This window comes from Mesoplodon densirostris, chromosome 4 (genome assembly GCF_025265405.1).
Source record: "Mesoplodon densirostris isolate mMesDen1 chromosome 4, mMesDen1 primary haplotype, whole genome shotgun sequence".
NCBI lineage: Eukaryota > Metazoa > Chordata > Mammalia > Artiodactyla > Ziphiidae > Mesoplodon > Mesoplodon densirostris.
Genome location: NC_082664.1, coordinates 133,889,337 through 133,905,466, shown reverse-complemented (window position 1 = coordinate 133,905,466; position 16,130 = coordinate 133,889,337). Strand labels below are relative to the sequence as shown.

At 45.1% G+C, this 16,130-nt stretch overlaps 1 protein-coding gene and 1 pseudogene across 5 annotated transcripts in view; both read left to right on the top strand.

Moving 5' to 3' along the window:
• LOC132488718 (vasculin-like protein 1) overlaps positions 1–7,317 on the top strand; it is a 45,672-nt pseudogene extending 38,355 nt beyond the window's left edge.
• FAM81A (family with sequence similarity 81 member A) overlaps positions 1–16,130 on the top strand; it is a 134,688-nt gene that overhangs the window by 38,326 nt on the left and 80,232 nt on the right. For 2 of the 5 annotated variants that reach the window (XM_060097264.1, XM_060097268.1), the window contains exon 1: positions 12,660–12,747. The exons of 2 other annotated variants lie outside the window; for them this stretch is intronic. The gene's annotated coding sequence lies outside the window, so the exon portion shown is untranslated. Of the gene's footprint in view, positions 1–12,659; positions 12,748–16,130 lie in introns of those variants that run through there. One more of the 5 variants, XM_060097266.1, reaches the window with a different exon arrangement.

The following is a 16,130-nucleotide window of genomic DNA, read 5'->3' as shown; positions in this document are numbered from 1 at the left end:
TGTGTAGTTTCTGCAACTTTAGAGGGCTTACTATGGGCAGTCTTATTGGTTGGCATGTCACCCAATATGGCTCATAAAAATGCTTGTGTTGAAGTTTTTTTAAAGCTTGATTTATAATTTTCTCTCTTTCAATTTAACAAAAGGTGAGCTGATATCTCTTGTAAAAAATTTTCTACAGATATCATTATTATTTTCTCCCCTTGGAAAAAGAGTAGACTCTTCCTTGGAAAAAGAAATGTCAAACTTATTATATTAAGATTAGATACTGTGTATGCTTGTGTTTTTTTTTTAATACATTTATTGTTTGTTTATTTATTTATTTATTTTTGGCTGCATTGGGTCTTCGCTGCTGTGAGAGGGCTTTCTCTAGTTGCGTCAAATGGGGGCTACTCTTCGTTGTGGTGCTCAGGCTTCTCACTGTGGTGGCTTCTCTTGTTGCAGAGCACAGGCTCTAGGCGCACGGGCTTCAGTAGTTGTGGTGCACAGGCTTAGTTGCTCCGCGGCACGTGGGATCTTCCCGGACCAGGGCTCGATCCCCTGTCCCCTGCATTGGCAGGCAGATTCTTAACCAATGCGCCACCAGGGAAGTCCCTTGTGTTTTAAATTTTTAATGAATTAGCAAGACATTTGTATTTGTCACAAAGATCTATCCAAAAAAGATGCTCCAACTTTTGAGTACTGAAATTACCGAAATAAAACAAAATAGTCAAACCGATATTAATTATCTGCTCACTGTTCTGACTGGATTTGGGAGAAAATAAGCTGGGAAAAGCTCAGCCCTGACTTCTGATGTAAGAGACTTGGGCAGAGATACTAGTCAGGAATGTGCCACATCTACTCCTGGTGCTAAGAACAGGGTAGGCAGGTGGAGGAAAGAATCTTAGAGGGCGGAACCCAGGTCAGGTGGTGGCAGGAGTAGAGAAGTAAAAGTCTTCCTTGTTCTGGTGATGCTTTGAAATCCTACTTTATAGTTCAGAAGAATAAACCATACAGCTGAAAGCAGGGGCCAGATAGCTGTCTGATGTTGGTGGTGGCAGTGGTAATCATTGACTCCTCAGCCATCGCTGGCTATATTCATCCTCAGAGATGTCCATGGTGAGCAGAATGACTTCAACTGGCAGTGAGAGGAAGGACGAAGGGCTAGTGATGCCATCTGCACCTTTCCCACAGCACCAAGTATTATGCATAGGCCTCTTTCCCTTTTCAAGGGCCTGGGTGGGTGCTTAATTTGGTTGAATCATATAGGTGGATCAGGAAGGATGCAGATACATAAGGCAGAAGCAGTAGTGTGACAATCTCACTCATTGTTCTTAGAGGAGAACTTGGAATTTGTGTTAGGTGCAGCCAAAAATGATCGGGATATTAGGCGCTGTACATCCGTTTGACTAGGACATTGATAACTTCATGCAACGGAAAGAAATGGTTTGGGGTGTGGCTGACACCAAAAGGATACTCAGAATTGTTCCAAGACAAGCAGCATCAGTAATTGTGTGAGGAGCGAGTCAACCAGATTAATTACCAACTTCTGTCTGCGTATGTAAGACAAAATAGTTGAGCCAGTATTAATTAGACCTTCACTATTCTGATTGGATCCTGGGAGAAAATAGTAATAATAAAATTTATATGATATTAGATATAATAAATAATATTAAAATAGTAACTAAAGTGTTGCCCTGAAGTTTTTTTTACATGAGTTAGTGCCTTTGATCTCCATTAGAATCCAGTGAAGTAGGCACTACATTACTGCCATTTTACAGATGATGAAACTGAGTCAAAGAGACGTTAAGTATCCTAAACACATACCAGTAGTGTTTAGGAACTTCACAGAGTGAATCCTCCTTAAAAAGAAAAAAAGAATGTGTCAAATTTACAATTTATGATTCTAAGGGGAAGAGAAAATTACTTCCTGAGTCTATCGTGATGAAAACCTATTACATGACTATGGAGGGGTGGGAGGCGGTTACAGCTCCTGGTAGAAAGTCCTACAGCTCATTCACATGACCTTGGGAATCTGCTATATGTACATGAAAACAATTAAAGTGTATCCAAATGCTGGAGAGGAAACAAAGAGGGTTATACTTGGTATTTCTCCTGTAAGAACAACTGCATAATATTAATTTTAAGTGCAGAATATGTATTGTCTATTAATCAGAACTTTAAAGAATAGCACTCTGTATACCTTTTGCTAGCAAGCATGCACTCATAAAGCACTTCAGTTTCATTATTTAAGAAGATGCTCAAATCCCAAAATATTTTTGGCTCTGTATATTTCAAACTAAAAATTCTTTTATCAGGTTCATTTAGAAAATTACACTAAATCTTCACTCTTTGCCAATGTAGACTGGGTGAAGGTGTAAGAAATCAGATAGAGTGTTAAAATTAATTTGCTCTCCCCAAAATAAAATTTTTTGTATGTTACTCTTCATATTATTTGATATGTACAATCCTTGGGGGAACAAAAGGGGAACTGAAGCAATATTTATTCACGTCTCACTATGCCACGCACTTTATGTACTGAAGTTTATGATGCTTTTTTTTTTTTTTTGCGGTATGCGGGCCTCTCACTGTTGTGGCCTCTCCCGATGCGGAGCACAGGCTCCGGACGCGCAGGCTCAGCGGCCATGGCTCACGGGCCCAGCCGCTCCGCGGCATGTGGGATCTTCCCGGACTGGGGCATGAACCCGTGTCCCCTGCATCGGCAGGCGGACTCTCAACCACTGCACCACCAGGGAAGCCCCTATGATGCATTTTTCCTTCCTAGTCTGATGTGATCATTGGGAGGCCATCAAGCATCTGGTTAAAACACAGGCAGTGGCATCAGAAGTGCCCAGGTTCAAAGTCCACCACACCACAAAAATAGCACTTAAAATTTATACAATATATGTCATTATTATTCTTACATGAAATCTAACTATGGCCAATAACATGAAAGATCGATGTTGTATTTCAAATACAAGAATATCAAATACCAACATCTGAAAATCCCACCCACTAATCAAGATTATCAACAATTCATTTATTGATCTACCAGCCCTATCAAATATCTTATCATGATGAAATTTCCACTCCCTATTAGAAATCTGCTTAATATTGCAAATCCCAACAGGAGGCTTTCTAGCTATACACTATACATCAGACAAAATAACTGCCTCTTCATCTGTGACTCATATCTGCCAAGGTGTGAGCTACAGATAAATTATCTGAAACATACATGCAAACAAAGCCTCCATATTCTTTTTTTTTTTCTTTTTTTTTTTTTCTTGCGGTACGCGGGCCTCTCACTGTTGTGGCCTCTCCCGTTGCGGAGCACAGGCTCTGGATGCGCAGGCTCAGCGGCCATGGCTCACGGGCACAGCCGCTCCGCGGCATGTGGGATCTTCCTGGACCGGGGCACAAACCCGTGTCCCCTGCATCGGCAGGCGGACTCTAGACCACTGCGCCACCAGGGAAGCCCAGCCTCTATATTCTTTATCTGTGTATTCATCCTTTCTAGTGCCATAAAGCTTTGGGACCTGGACAAGCCATAGCATTGTCTCTAAGCCTCAGTTTTACTCACAGATTTTTGCAAGGAATAAATTAAATACTATAGGTAAAGCATTTAGCCCAGGGCCTGACACATAAACACTGGCTATTATAGCATCAGGGCCAGGGTCCAGGTGAGGTAAGGCACATAAGTGCAAAATTTAAGGGGGTGCCCAAAAAACTCAGTAATGAAGATAAATAATATTTTAATGCAATACTTTAAAAATTGAAATTAGTGCCAAAAATCCATGAAGAACAAAATATCAAAAATTTCAGTAAGGACAGTACTGATAGTCCTGATTTTTCCTTTGCTTCACTTCACTGTGGCTTGGAATGGCACAGTATAATGTATCATGTATGTTGTGTGTATTGTTATTTAGTGGGTATTGTTATTTCTTTTTTGTTGTTGAACAGAAGTGAAAGTTGTCTCTTAATTCTCGTACCTGTGAGGATCACTGTCCAATAATGTACTACTTGACAGAGAAGCTAAAACAAGAGTGTCAGCTTATGTGGGGCTCCATTGCCTAAACTGTGGTGTCCTGACTGGTTAATACATGGTCAATAAACATGATTGTTTTCTCAGCTATACTGAACTGAGCTATTGTGGCATGAAACTTCAGAAGAGCTTAAAGACTATACAGTATATATATATATTTTTTTTTTGGCCTATTTTCTGAAATTGCTGGAAGGAACATTTTTTCCAAAATCACTGTGCAGCAGTCTTAACAGCGCATGCACGTGAAGGAAGGAGGGAGCCAAAGTGATAGATTCCCGTGGACTTTAAAATGATTGAATAATGACGGAAATGGATGCAAAGTGACTTCTCTACTGAAGCAGAAGATTCTTATTACCTTCCATTAATTCAGTTTAGTCTTAAGAAAGGGGCAGGGCCTCCCTGGTGGCGCAGTGGTTAAGAGTCCGCCTGCCGATGCAGGGGATACGGGTTCGTGCCCCGGTCTGGGAGGATCCCATATGCCGCGGAGCGGCTGGGCCCGTGAGCCATGGCCGCTGGGCCTGCGCATCCGGAGCCTGTGCTCCGCAACGGGAGAGGCCACAACAGTGAGAGGCCCGCATACCGCAAAAAGAAAAAAAAAAAAAAAAGAAAGGGGCAGAGCGAGTGAAATACAGAAAACTGAAGAGAAGAAAACTGAAGAGAAGTAAACCTCACTTTGGAACTTTCCCCATGACTGTTCCTTAAGCCCTATCTTTCTACTTGTTTTGATTTTGCTGTGAATTTATAAATAGTGAAGACCAAAGAAATAGAAGAAACATTTGAGAGCTTTATACCAAGAAATTTGCCTTGAGAGCTGCTCTTCTTTTGAGGGAAAAGCATATCAAGTTCCTGTCTGATTTTTTTTTTAAACAAGGTTTCTCATGTCCTTAGATTTTGAAGGATAAGTCAAATATAAATAATTACCTGCACGCTATTTTTAGCAGCTGTGTAAGAATAATGAGATTTATAAATTAAGGGCTTTGTCATGTGGATGTTTTGTTACTAGAGTTGACTGCTCAGAAGATCTTTTATAGCTCTTCAGTGTTTTATTTTTGATCTATCACTTCAATGACATTATTTGCCCAAACAAAAGTCCATCTGTCTTTCTAAGCTATGACCTTTTTATGAACAGTGTTTGCATTCAATGTGCAAAGGTCCATGTGTTATCTATTTAAGCAACATCGTAGGGCCATCACTCAAGGAAGGTGAATGAGGTGAACATTAATATAGCTCTTTCCCCTTTCCCCTATTTTTTTTTTTTTTTTTTTTTTTTGGTACGCGGGCCTCTCACTGTTGCGGCCTCTCCCGTTGTGGAGCACAGGCTCCGGACGCGCAGGCTCAGCGGCCATGGCTCACGGGCCCAGCCGCTCCGTGGCATGTGGGATCTTCCCAGACCGGGGCATGAACCCGTGTCCCCTGCATCGGCAGGCAGACTCTCAACCACTGCGCCACCAGGGAAGCCCTCCCCTATTCTTTAAATGTAACAAATACTTTTTATGTTCCCCTCCCCCTTCCCTTTTCCCCTTTCCCCTTTTGGAAACATGTCAGGATCTAGATAGTTTAAGATGAGCAATTGAGGGGACTGAGAAATTGATCCACACAGAGCCTGGCTTCTTTGTGTTTCATCATAAGGTGTGCTGCTGTCCAGCCTAATTTTAAGTACTCTTTTAACAATAGAACCTCGTGGAAATCCAGCTGGCAGACTCAAGGAGTTCAGGAAACGGGACCACAGAGGTTACACTCTGGGATCCTGGCCATGAGGTTGGATGCCTCACCTTGTGGAAAAGAGACACTGGACCTAAATGGTGCAGCATGACTTTGTTCCTGCTTGGCTAAATTTCTCAACACCACAGCCAGCTAAGTCACCTACAGCCATCTTTGAAAAACACGGAGAGCACCTACCCTGAGGAGATGGTAGACTTGAAGTAAGTCGTTGTTGACATAATTCCTCTGATGGCTTTTTTAACAATGGACCTCTACGAACGACAGGAGATTCCTGACACCAGCCCTCCCTATTCCGCCATGATTCCGTGGACTCTGGTGTCTCTAAGGGAGCATATGCTGGAATCACAGGGAACCTATCTGGTTGGCATGGCTCTTCCCGAGGTCACGATGGCATGAGCCAGCATTGTGGGGTGGCACAGGGAACCATCGCAACTGGAATGGCAGCTTCCACTCCCGGAAAGGCTGTGCCTTTCAGGAAAAGCCAGCTACAGAGATTAGGGAAGAGAAGAAAGATGATAAGGTGGGAGAGTTGCAGTTTGAAGAAGACGACTTTCCTTCTTTGAATCCAGAAGCTGGCAAACAGAATCAGCCATGCAGACCTATTGGGACCCCCTTCTGGAGTGTGGGAAAACCCACCTAGTGCCAAGCAGCCCTCCAAAATGCTAGTCATCAAAAAAGTTTCCAAAGAAGATCCTGCTGCTGCCTTCTCTGCTGCATTCACCTCACCAGGATCTCACCATGCAAACGGAAACAAATTGTCAACCATGGTTCCAAGTGTCTATAAGAACCTGGTTCCTCAGCCTGTACCACCTCCATCCAAGCCCAGTGCGTGGAAAGCTAACAGAATGGAACACAAATCAGGATCCCTTGCCTCTAGCCGGGAGTCTGCTTTTACCAGTCCAATCCCTGTTACCAAACCAGTAGTGCTGGCTGGTGGTATAGTTTTAAGCTCTCCCAAAGAGAGTCCCCGCCAGCACCACTCCTCCAGTTGAGATCAGCTCCTCTTGTCTGACCAAGCTGACCTGCCGAACTACTGACAGGAAGAGCGAGTTCCTGAAGACTCTGAAGGATGACCGGAATGGAGACTTCTCAGAGAGCAGAGACTGAGAAGCTGGAGGATTCAGAGGACAACAGCACACCTGAACCAAAAGAAAATGGAGAGGAAGGCTGTCATCAGAAGGGTCTTGCTCTCCCCGTAGAAGACGAAGGGGAGGTCCTCTCTCACTCTTTGGAAGCAGAGCACAGGTTATTGAAAGCAATGGGATGGCAGGAGTGTCCTGAAAATGATGAGAATTGCCTTCCCCTCTCAGAGGATGAGCTCAGAGAGTTCCACAAGAAGACAGAGGAGCTGAGAAGAAATGGCTTTGGGAAGAATGGCTTCTCGCAGAGCCAAAGTTCTAGCCTGTTCTCCCCTAGGAGAAACACTTGTAAAACAGAGTTTGAGGACTCAGACGACACGGAAACAAGTAGCAGTGAAACATCTGATGACGATGCCTGGAAGTAGGCATATAAATGCTTACTGTTAAATCTGACCCAGTAAACTCAGCTTGTGTGTTTAGGGGTTATACAGAAGAAATCGTTCTTTTCCTTTTCTCTTTCTTATGTTGTTGTTAAATACTTCATGCACAAGGGAAATAATCATATCCCAAAGAGAGAGCGAGCGATTGGCTGGTTTAGCTTTTGTTGTTGTTCTTCCCTGTTATCCGCTTAATAGAACTTTGTGTGGTGGGAAAGATTTTTAAAACACACACACAGGGCTTCCCTGGTGGCGCAGTGGTTGAGAGTCCGCCTTCTTGCGGGGGACAAGATGCAGGGGACACGGGTTCGTGCCCCGGTCCGGGAAGATCCCACATGCCGCGGAGCGGCTGGGCCCGTGAGCCATGGCCTCTGAGCCTGCGCGTCCAGAGCCTGTGCTCCGCAACGGGAGAGGCCACAACAGTGAGAGGCCCGCGTACCACAAAACAAACAAACAAACAAACACACACACACACATACACACAGTATATATGGGGCGCGATGCACAGGTGGGAGCTGGCAGGGCAGAGAGGAGGAGACATGGGTCTGCAGCAGCAGCTTCTACTACCAGCCCTTGGGGTACTCACCCCTGTGCTCAAGCAATCACTGTCAATGACAAAGTGACTATTGAAGTTATAACTGTATTAAATTAATGCTAATAATTTGGATATTTTATTTTATTTCTGGCTGCTCGGGTAACATTAGCCCTTAACCCAGCATATATGGTTTTTTCACTTTTTTTTTCTTTCTGGGTACAGCTGTGAAATATTTGGATATAGGAAATGTTGTGTTATTCTTGCAGCCTTGATATTCAGGGTGGATTGTAAAATATACATTTCTGTGAGATCTCAAAGATTAAGATTATTTTGATAACATTATTTACAGATTTAAAAGATGTGGTTATCCCAAGTCTGTTGAGGGGGAAAATTACTGCATAAAATAACTAACTTGGGGCCTCCCTGGTGGCGCAAGTGGTTGAGAGTCCGCCTGCCGATGCAGGGGATACGGGTTCGTGCCCCGGTCTGGGAGGATCCCATATGCCGCGGAGCGGCTGGGCCCGTGAGCCATGGCTGCTGAGCCTGCGCGTCCGGAGCCTGCGCGTCCGGAGCCTGTGCTCCGCAACGGGGGAGGCCACAACAGTGAGAGGCCCACATACCGCAAAAAAAAAAAAAAAAAAAACTAACTTGGAATAAATATTTTGCATCAGTTTGAAAAAAAAATCAATCTGCAATGGAATTTTCTATAGTGCTCCCTCCTCTTGCCAATGAAATGGGTTTTGGATGAATCAGTTTAATTATAAGGTTATTCTAGAACTTCTGGCCATAAACTCTTTGGATAAATCCTCTTTTATTCCAGATTTCACTCTCTAGTGAGTAGTATTATGTTAAGGCTCAGTTGTTTGCTGTTTCAACACAACCCAGGCTGCCTTTGCCCTGCTATGTACACCAGCAATTACCTAAGTTAAGACATAGATAACACCTCCTAAGTTAACACTACTACACTACTAGGAAGAGTCTTCCAATATTTTATGCTTCCCTGCTGGTTGTGCCCTACTTATAATTAAAAAACCCTTGTGAGATGGATAGATACCAACAAGTTCATAAGCAAAACATAATATTTGAATTAGCCAACACATGAAGGGAAGTTATTAGCAAAAACAGATAAGTCAATTACAGTTTACTCAAAACATGTGAAAAATCCATTATTTTTACATATAAAAGAGAAAAACAAGGGGTTTCCTTAATTCTAAGATGTTACTATTATCAACAAAGAAAACCACCAAAGAAAAGTCATAAAGAATAACACATATTTTATTAACTGATTATTAAGAGAATAATGTCCCACAGTCTGAACCCCACCTTTGTTCAATGTAAGATTTCTTATTTGATGAAAGATTTTTTAAAAGGAAATGGATATGGTGATGATGAAATTAGGGACAGAATTTAGATTGAGTTAGTCAGTGCAAAATGATGTATTGTGCTTTCCGTTTCTTCATGACTCCAACGGCACATATAAATGCAAAGCGTATTTTCTCCTATCTTGAAAATGTTCACTTAGCACTAAAAACCTCTCTGTTGACCTTATTTCTCACCTTCCCTGCACTACCAAACTTCTCTAAAGAGTGACCCACACCTCCTCCTGCATTTCTCTGGCAGCCAGTCTTTTCTTAACCCACAGCAGTCCAATAACTCAAAAATACCCATGAAGGTCACCAGTGACCTTCTATTCACTAAATTTTCTTGACTTCTGTGGGACTTGTCACCAAGTTGTCACCAAACTTTCCACCTGGAGCTTCTCTGACGTTGTCCCTAACATCTCTGATTCTTCCTCGTTGTTCCCTTTGTGGGAACTCTCTTCCTCTTTCTGGTTCCTATATATGACCATTGCTTGTGGGTCAATCTTTTAGCACCTTATTATTGGTGATGGACACTGTGTGACACACCTCACAATGGATCTTGACACCCCACTGAGTAACAAGCCTTAGTTAGGGATAAAGCGCTAACCACCCTGCAGGGCTCTCCACATTCTTGGTCTACCTGCTTTCCAGCCTTTTTACAAATACCACTTTTGACCTATACAGTCCCTTGACTTTTCCCTAGATGAGCCTGCTCACTGGGCTCATAGAAGCCTCACATATCATATCTTCGTGACTTTTGGTGGTGCTGAGACACAGGTAGGACCAGAACTCAGCTGTGGGAATTCACTGGCGGTCCAGTACACGCTTCCATTGCAGGGGGCACCGGTTCGATCCATGGTCAGGAAAATAAGATCCCACGAGCAGTGTGGTGCAGCCAAGCAACAACAACAAACAAACAAACAAACAAAACCCCTCAGCTGTGCCATAAATCACTTAAAAAAATTTTCCACCGCATCTAGCAAAATACTCTGCACTAGTTATTTGTATTTAATAACTGGTTGCTGAATAGTATGACAACCATCAAGTTTATAAAATTGCTCTCTTTGATGAAACTTTTTTTGTTAATCTGTGCCAGTATTAAATAATTTGTGATCCATCATAGCTTTTAAATTAAAGTAATGCAAAAAAAATCCATTTCCTGTAATGAGTCACAATCAAACAATTCTGGAAAAACAGATAGTTCTTTGAAATTTATCCTACAGAAATAGTTTGAGTTGGAAAAAAATTAAGGTAGGCTTAAATCATTGTGCACTGTGTCTCCTCAGGATTCAAAACATGTCACCTGAACAGGGGGGAAGAAAAGGTCAGAAGTGGGAAGTCGTGGCTCTACTATACTATGAGACTTCAGGATTCCTGTTGAGGAATTCAGAGTTTGCAAGAGCTACAATTATTTGTCTTCTTACTAATGAATCTTTTAAAATTTTGGATTCTATTTATGCTAATTGATATGATTTTTTAAAAGGAAATTAAAGTCAGCCAGAATGAAATGGTGTGTATACGTAGCAAGGGCCCTCATTTACCAGGTCCTCTTCTTCTCTACCCTTGAGAGTGATGGAGTCTTGTGGCAATTACAGCATAAAGTTATGCTTTGAAGGCCAGCAGAAGTACAGGAGGGAGTTTCCTCTGTTTTACAAATGCTCTACTCTGAGGATTATAAGGATTGCTGCCATTCTCCTAGGAAGCCAGGAATGGGTGCCCTGCAGCTCTGAATCAAGGGGGAGTGGCAGAATGGAGCTGGGACCAGGGGAGAGAGTGGAATAGTAAGGGTGGGGGTTGGAAGAAATGAGGCAAAGGGGACTTTCATGTGCCCATCTGAGATGCACACCTTACACTCTGGAAGGCAACCCAATGGGGACAGGCAAGAAACATTTTGAACCTTTCTTGGGACTCTTGATGGTGGGCTCTGGGTTTGAATGAGTACTTTCCCGTAAGACCTGCACGTCTTTCCAGACATAGCAGAGAGTTATGTATGTTTCAAATATATTTTCAGTGAGAGAAAGTCAGTGGGAAACTGAGCGATACTGTTATCAGGATGACACAGGATTCAATTCCATATACATTTACTGAGTGCGTATCATGTGCCAGGCAGTGGGAATCAAAGGGAAAAAAGGAAAGAATAATCACTGAGCTAAAGGGATGCTCCTAGGTCAGATCTCCACACCACAGTTCTCAAGGTCATGCACTCTTCTTATCACAATGTCAGTTTCATGATGTCTGTGGTTATTTGATTGATGTGTTTCCGGCTGTAAGCTCTATGAGAGCAGAGATTCGTGTCTCTTTTTCTTTTTCACCATTGTGTGTGCACAGTTTCTAGAATTTGACGAGCATCCAATAAGCATTGTTCACTGAATGTTATGGATGCATTAGCCCTTTGTGGGGATATTATCCCGTTTTATAGGTATGGAAACAGAATATCCAAGACCACATAGAAGTAACTGCTGGAGAGAGGACTCCAGAACAACTCAGCCTGACTCCACAGCCCAGGGTCTTTCTACCAAGTTTCCCCTTTCCCTGGGTTGGAGAGGCTGTGGCTGGTGGAGGAGACGGATAGGATCACCCTTCCTAGGTAAATACTAGCGACACGAACGAGGTATGAACTGGAGGTGGGCGTAGGTGGGGGTCCCCAACTCTGCTTAAATCCCGCCCACAGAGAGGAAGCAAATTTCTGAGTGGATCGGCGTGTGCATCCTGCTCAGAATGCACATTGAGAGGAAGGTGCAAAGAGTTAGGACGCCCTAGGAGGCGGGTGAGGCAGAAGGGAGGAGGAAGGGATGTGAAGAAGAGGGGTGGTAGCAGTTCTTTCTTTCTTGCGTCGTGCCTGCTGCCATGAGACCGGATCCTTGGTCCCAGTGGCCGGTGTCAAGGTGATTCATTAGATGACACTTGGCCGCCTCGAGGGTTAGTTAGTTCCGCTGCACAGGTGGGGCGTCAACGCACAAGCTGTTTCCCAGACGGTGGCCTCATAAAATAACTTCTCCTCGATTTGGAAGGGGGTGGGGTAGATAATAACGCTTTCTGTGGGAAAGAGGTTTGGTAAATAACGGATGTTAGGGCTCTGAAGAGAATTACAGGGCAGGCACCATGGCTATTATCTTAATCAGGCACCATTTCAACACCCCTCTCTTCAAGTCAACCAGCCCTACAAGAGGACTTATTTTCCAATAAGCGAAATCCCCGCCCGCCGACTCCGAGCGGCTGGGCTGCGAGCTGGGTGGCAAACAGCAGCGGGAGGAGAGGCTATTTTGGGTGTGGGAAAGCGGAGGGAGGAGGGGCGGCGCCGCGGGGCTGGGCGCGGGCGCGGGGAAAGCCTCCAGCTCGGGCTGCCACGGCAACCGCGTCCAGGCAACGCGCCCGGAAGCCGCTCGGGCGGCGCGCGGCGGCTCGCGCCCCCCGGGAGCCGCGAACCCGGCCGGGCCGCGCGCCGGGCCAGGCGGCAAGCGCGCGCTGATTGGACGGCGCTCCCCGCGGCGCGGGCCCGCAGCCGGGCGCCTAGCACAGCCAGCGCCAGCGGCCGCCGCACCCAGCCGCGCCTGCGAGGACATGGGCAGCCGCGGCGCGCCCGCCCCCCGCGCCGGTGAGTGCCGCGCCCCAGGCCCCCGCCCTGCCGTCTCCCGTCGCCCGAGGCGGGAGCTCCCCGGGCCAGCCGGTGACCTTGGGGCGGCCGCCGGGGGGCCGGGCTCGGGGGAGAGAGAGCTGAGCGTAGCCCATGTGACCTGCTGCCGGCCGGAGGGTTTAACTGCATGCTGACGCGAAGGGATGAAGTTGGGCACCGAGCGCGACTGGCGTTGCATTTTTGCGGGGGCCGGGGGAGGTTGCATGCTAGCAAGCCAGCAGAAGCCCCGAGGGACTGTTTGGGGGAGCTGGGGTGGAGCACAGATTGCCAGGGGGCAGTGCCAAGTCAGCCGTCCCGTTACTCAGAGCAGAGTGACCTTGGGCGGGTTCACCTGACTGCCCCCTCCCCACCCCTTTCTCATCTTTAAAAGGAGGGGCTCGGGTTCTTTGAAGTTCCAGGGTGCTGTTGTGACGTCTTACGGTGAGCTGAGAAGGGGCCCCCAAGTACTGCAGGTACAGGACATACGAGACTTAGCCTTGTTTCTTCTACCAGGGGTTTCCATTAATTGGCTCTCAAAGTGGTAAGATATGTTACCGTTTTGTGAAAGATTATGGAGAGAAAAGCAGTGGCTGATTAGAGAGTGGCTTCTCCTGATGCCCAGGTTAAAGCCTCTTGAGTGCTCCAAAGTCATGCACAAAACCAGGGTTAAGACTCCTGAGTTCTTTCCTGTAGTTAATCTAATAGGAAACTTTGTATTTGAACAGGTAGAATCAAAACCCAATAGTGGCAGGCAGCAGCAAATGAAGTGAGTCATTTCTTCAATATGCACGAGGTTGTGTGTGTGCGCGCGCGTGCGTGTGTGTGCCTGGCTGCGCTCACGCCCTCATCTTAAAGTCTGTGTATGTCAGTGTTAGAAATTATTTCATAGGAGTAAGCAGATTTGAACCTACAGAAGTGCAGCTCTCTCAGAAGCAGGGGCGAACATTTGTAGCTTGCTCTTTAAATGAGTTGGGTTTGTGAAAGTAAATATGTTCTTTACTGAGAAACATCCCTAGCATTTACCCATTGGGGGATGTGGGGGGCGGGTGAGGGTAGCAGTGCTCCTGAGACTCAGTCATCTGTGTTACCTCTTCTGTTCTTAACATTGGCTGGGGCCCCTTTCTGTATTCTCAGTTCAGAAATTTTCCTCCTTCTGGGAGAGCGAAGGGAGGGAATGCCCTGTCCCTCTCACAGGTTTGGGGTTGCCCCATCTGTCTTTCTGCTCCAAAGCAAACCTTGATATTCTTTCCAGTCTGATTTCATCTGTATGAAAATGTGGGTTGGGAAGACAGATTTTTCAATGTTAATGAATAAGCTTCTGCAAGCTTGTTTACCCGAAGGTTTAATAATCTTTAATGGTTTACATATTAGAAATCTGATAGCGTTCAGATAGAAAAATCCTTACTGCCCAAGAATCCAGCCACTAAGCCCTACAGACCCTTTAATGAATCACACCTCATTACACTTGGATCCCTTAATAACAAACTGTTCAGCCTCCTGTCCTGCAGGCTGCTAACCTGTGTGTCTCCAACCTGCCTTTCAGTCTCTTGTTTCTTACATCCTGCAGCCACATGCCTTTGTTTTCATTTTGCTGCAGCTGAGTCCATCACCTGTCCCTCCCCTAGCTCCAGAGCCTGAGTGAACAACTTCCCTCAGAACAGCCCTCTCCCATCCCAACCGGTGCAGGGACTGGGCTTCCCCTTTCTTCTCAGTGCTGGCTCCAGACCATTAACCCAGCCCTAACAGAGTCTTCTCGCTACACGTCATGCTGTCTGCTTGTGCCCCATACCCTCCTTCTTACCTTCTGAATCAGTGCTTGCCAAACCTGGTGGCTCCTCAGAATCACCTGGAGCACTTTGAAAAATGCAGCTCTTTAGACTCTCCTCAACATACCACATCAGAATCATCAGGTGGGCAAGACCTAAACATTTTTATTTTAAAAACAAACCCAAAAAGAAGGAAACAGAAGGGGAGGGAAGATGGGGAGGGAAGATGGGGAGGGAAGAGAGGGTTCACCAGATAATTCTGATGTACTCCCAGGTTTGGGAATCACTTCACTTGATGCTACAAAAAAATTAACAAAGAAACAAACATGAACAACTAACTTGGTTCTGTTCTCTACCTTGTCTCTTGCTGGTAACTTGGGCATCACTGTTGAGGCTCTATTAATTCACTGATCTTGAAGTTCATCAAGGTCCTCAACATCAACTTCTATGGCCTTGGTTTCTACTTCACTTCAGCCACTCACTTCTTGAACTTGTTTAGTCATGGGAATTTTTTCCACCTTCAAGATCTGGAACTTGGATGTCAGTTTGCTTCACCAATTCTTTCCCACTTACTGCACCAGACTAACCGTCACTGAAGACTCTGGTCCCTTAATCACTTACTGTTCCAATCCCTTTATGTCTCTGTTTATCTACTTGGAGGGTATACGTTCCAGCCATTTCGGTTTTGTCCAGAATCCTTTGTCTTAACATGTTGGACTTCTCATATTCCAGTCCTCAATCCAAAATCACCCTCATCATCTGCTTTTCCTTCTCCCAGTTTGCCAAGTTATCCCAGAGACATTTGCACTGGTTCCACTGTAAACTTACGCTAGCTCTAATTTCACCTAGGTCTTACTTTTCTATGACAAAAAAAATCCATCTTTTATGAACTCCCAGCTGCATTCTATTAGAGGTTATGCCAGACTTTTCCATTCCTTAAACTTCCAGTCAGTTTCCTTTCTGGAGACAGCCTTTTTTCATTCACAAGATTAAGGATGTTTACATTGGAGTTTACTGCCTTCTGCTTTCATGTTAGTTCCCACTGTACCCTCCTCACCACCCCGAGCATTCTTTATTACCCATCTTTGTCCTTCTTTATTTCCTTCCTCTGAGGAAGGACATGTCTATCAGTCCCTTACCCAAGATTAACTCACATGTGTTGCACGCTCTGGACTTTTCCCCTTCCTCCTTGCCTCTTTTGGGAACTTGCTCCGTTTGTTATTCCCTTTCTCTAATTTCTTTGGTCCCTCCTTACTCTGCCGCAGCCCTCCCTCCACCCTATATTCAAATCGTCTTCTCGTAATAAAGGAAATGGTGCTAGAGTCCCAGCTCCATCCAAGAGAACTGTCTGCAATGATGGAACTGTTTTGTATCTGTGCTGTCCAACGTGGTGGTCACTAGCCATATGGTCACTAGTAGCCATATAGTCACCAGTAGTCAGATGTGACTGCTGAGCACGTGAAAGGTGGCAAGTGTGACCGAGCAACTAAATTTCTGATTTTTGTAAAATTTCAATTAATTTAAATTCAATTGAAATAGTCACCTGGGGCTGATGGCTGCTGGACTGGGCAGCGCAGTTCTGCACCCTGCTCCTCTGTT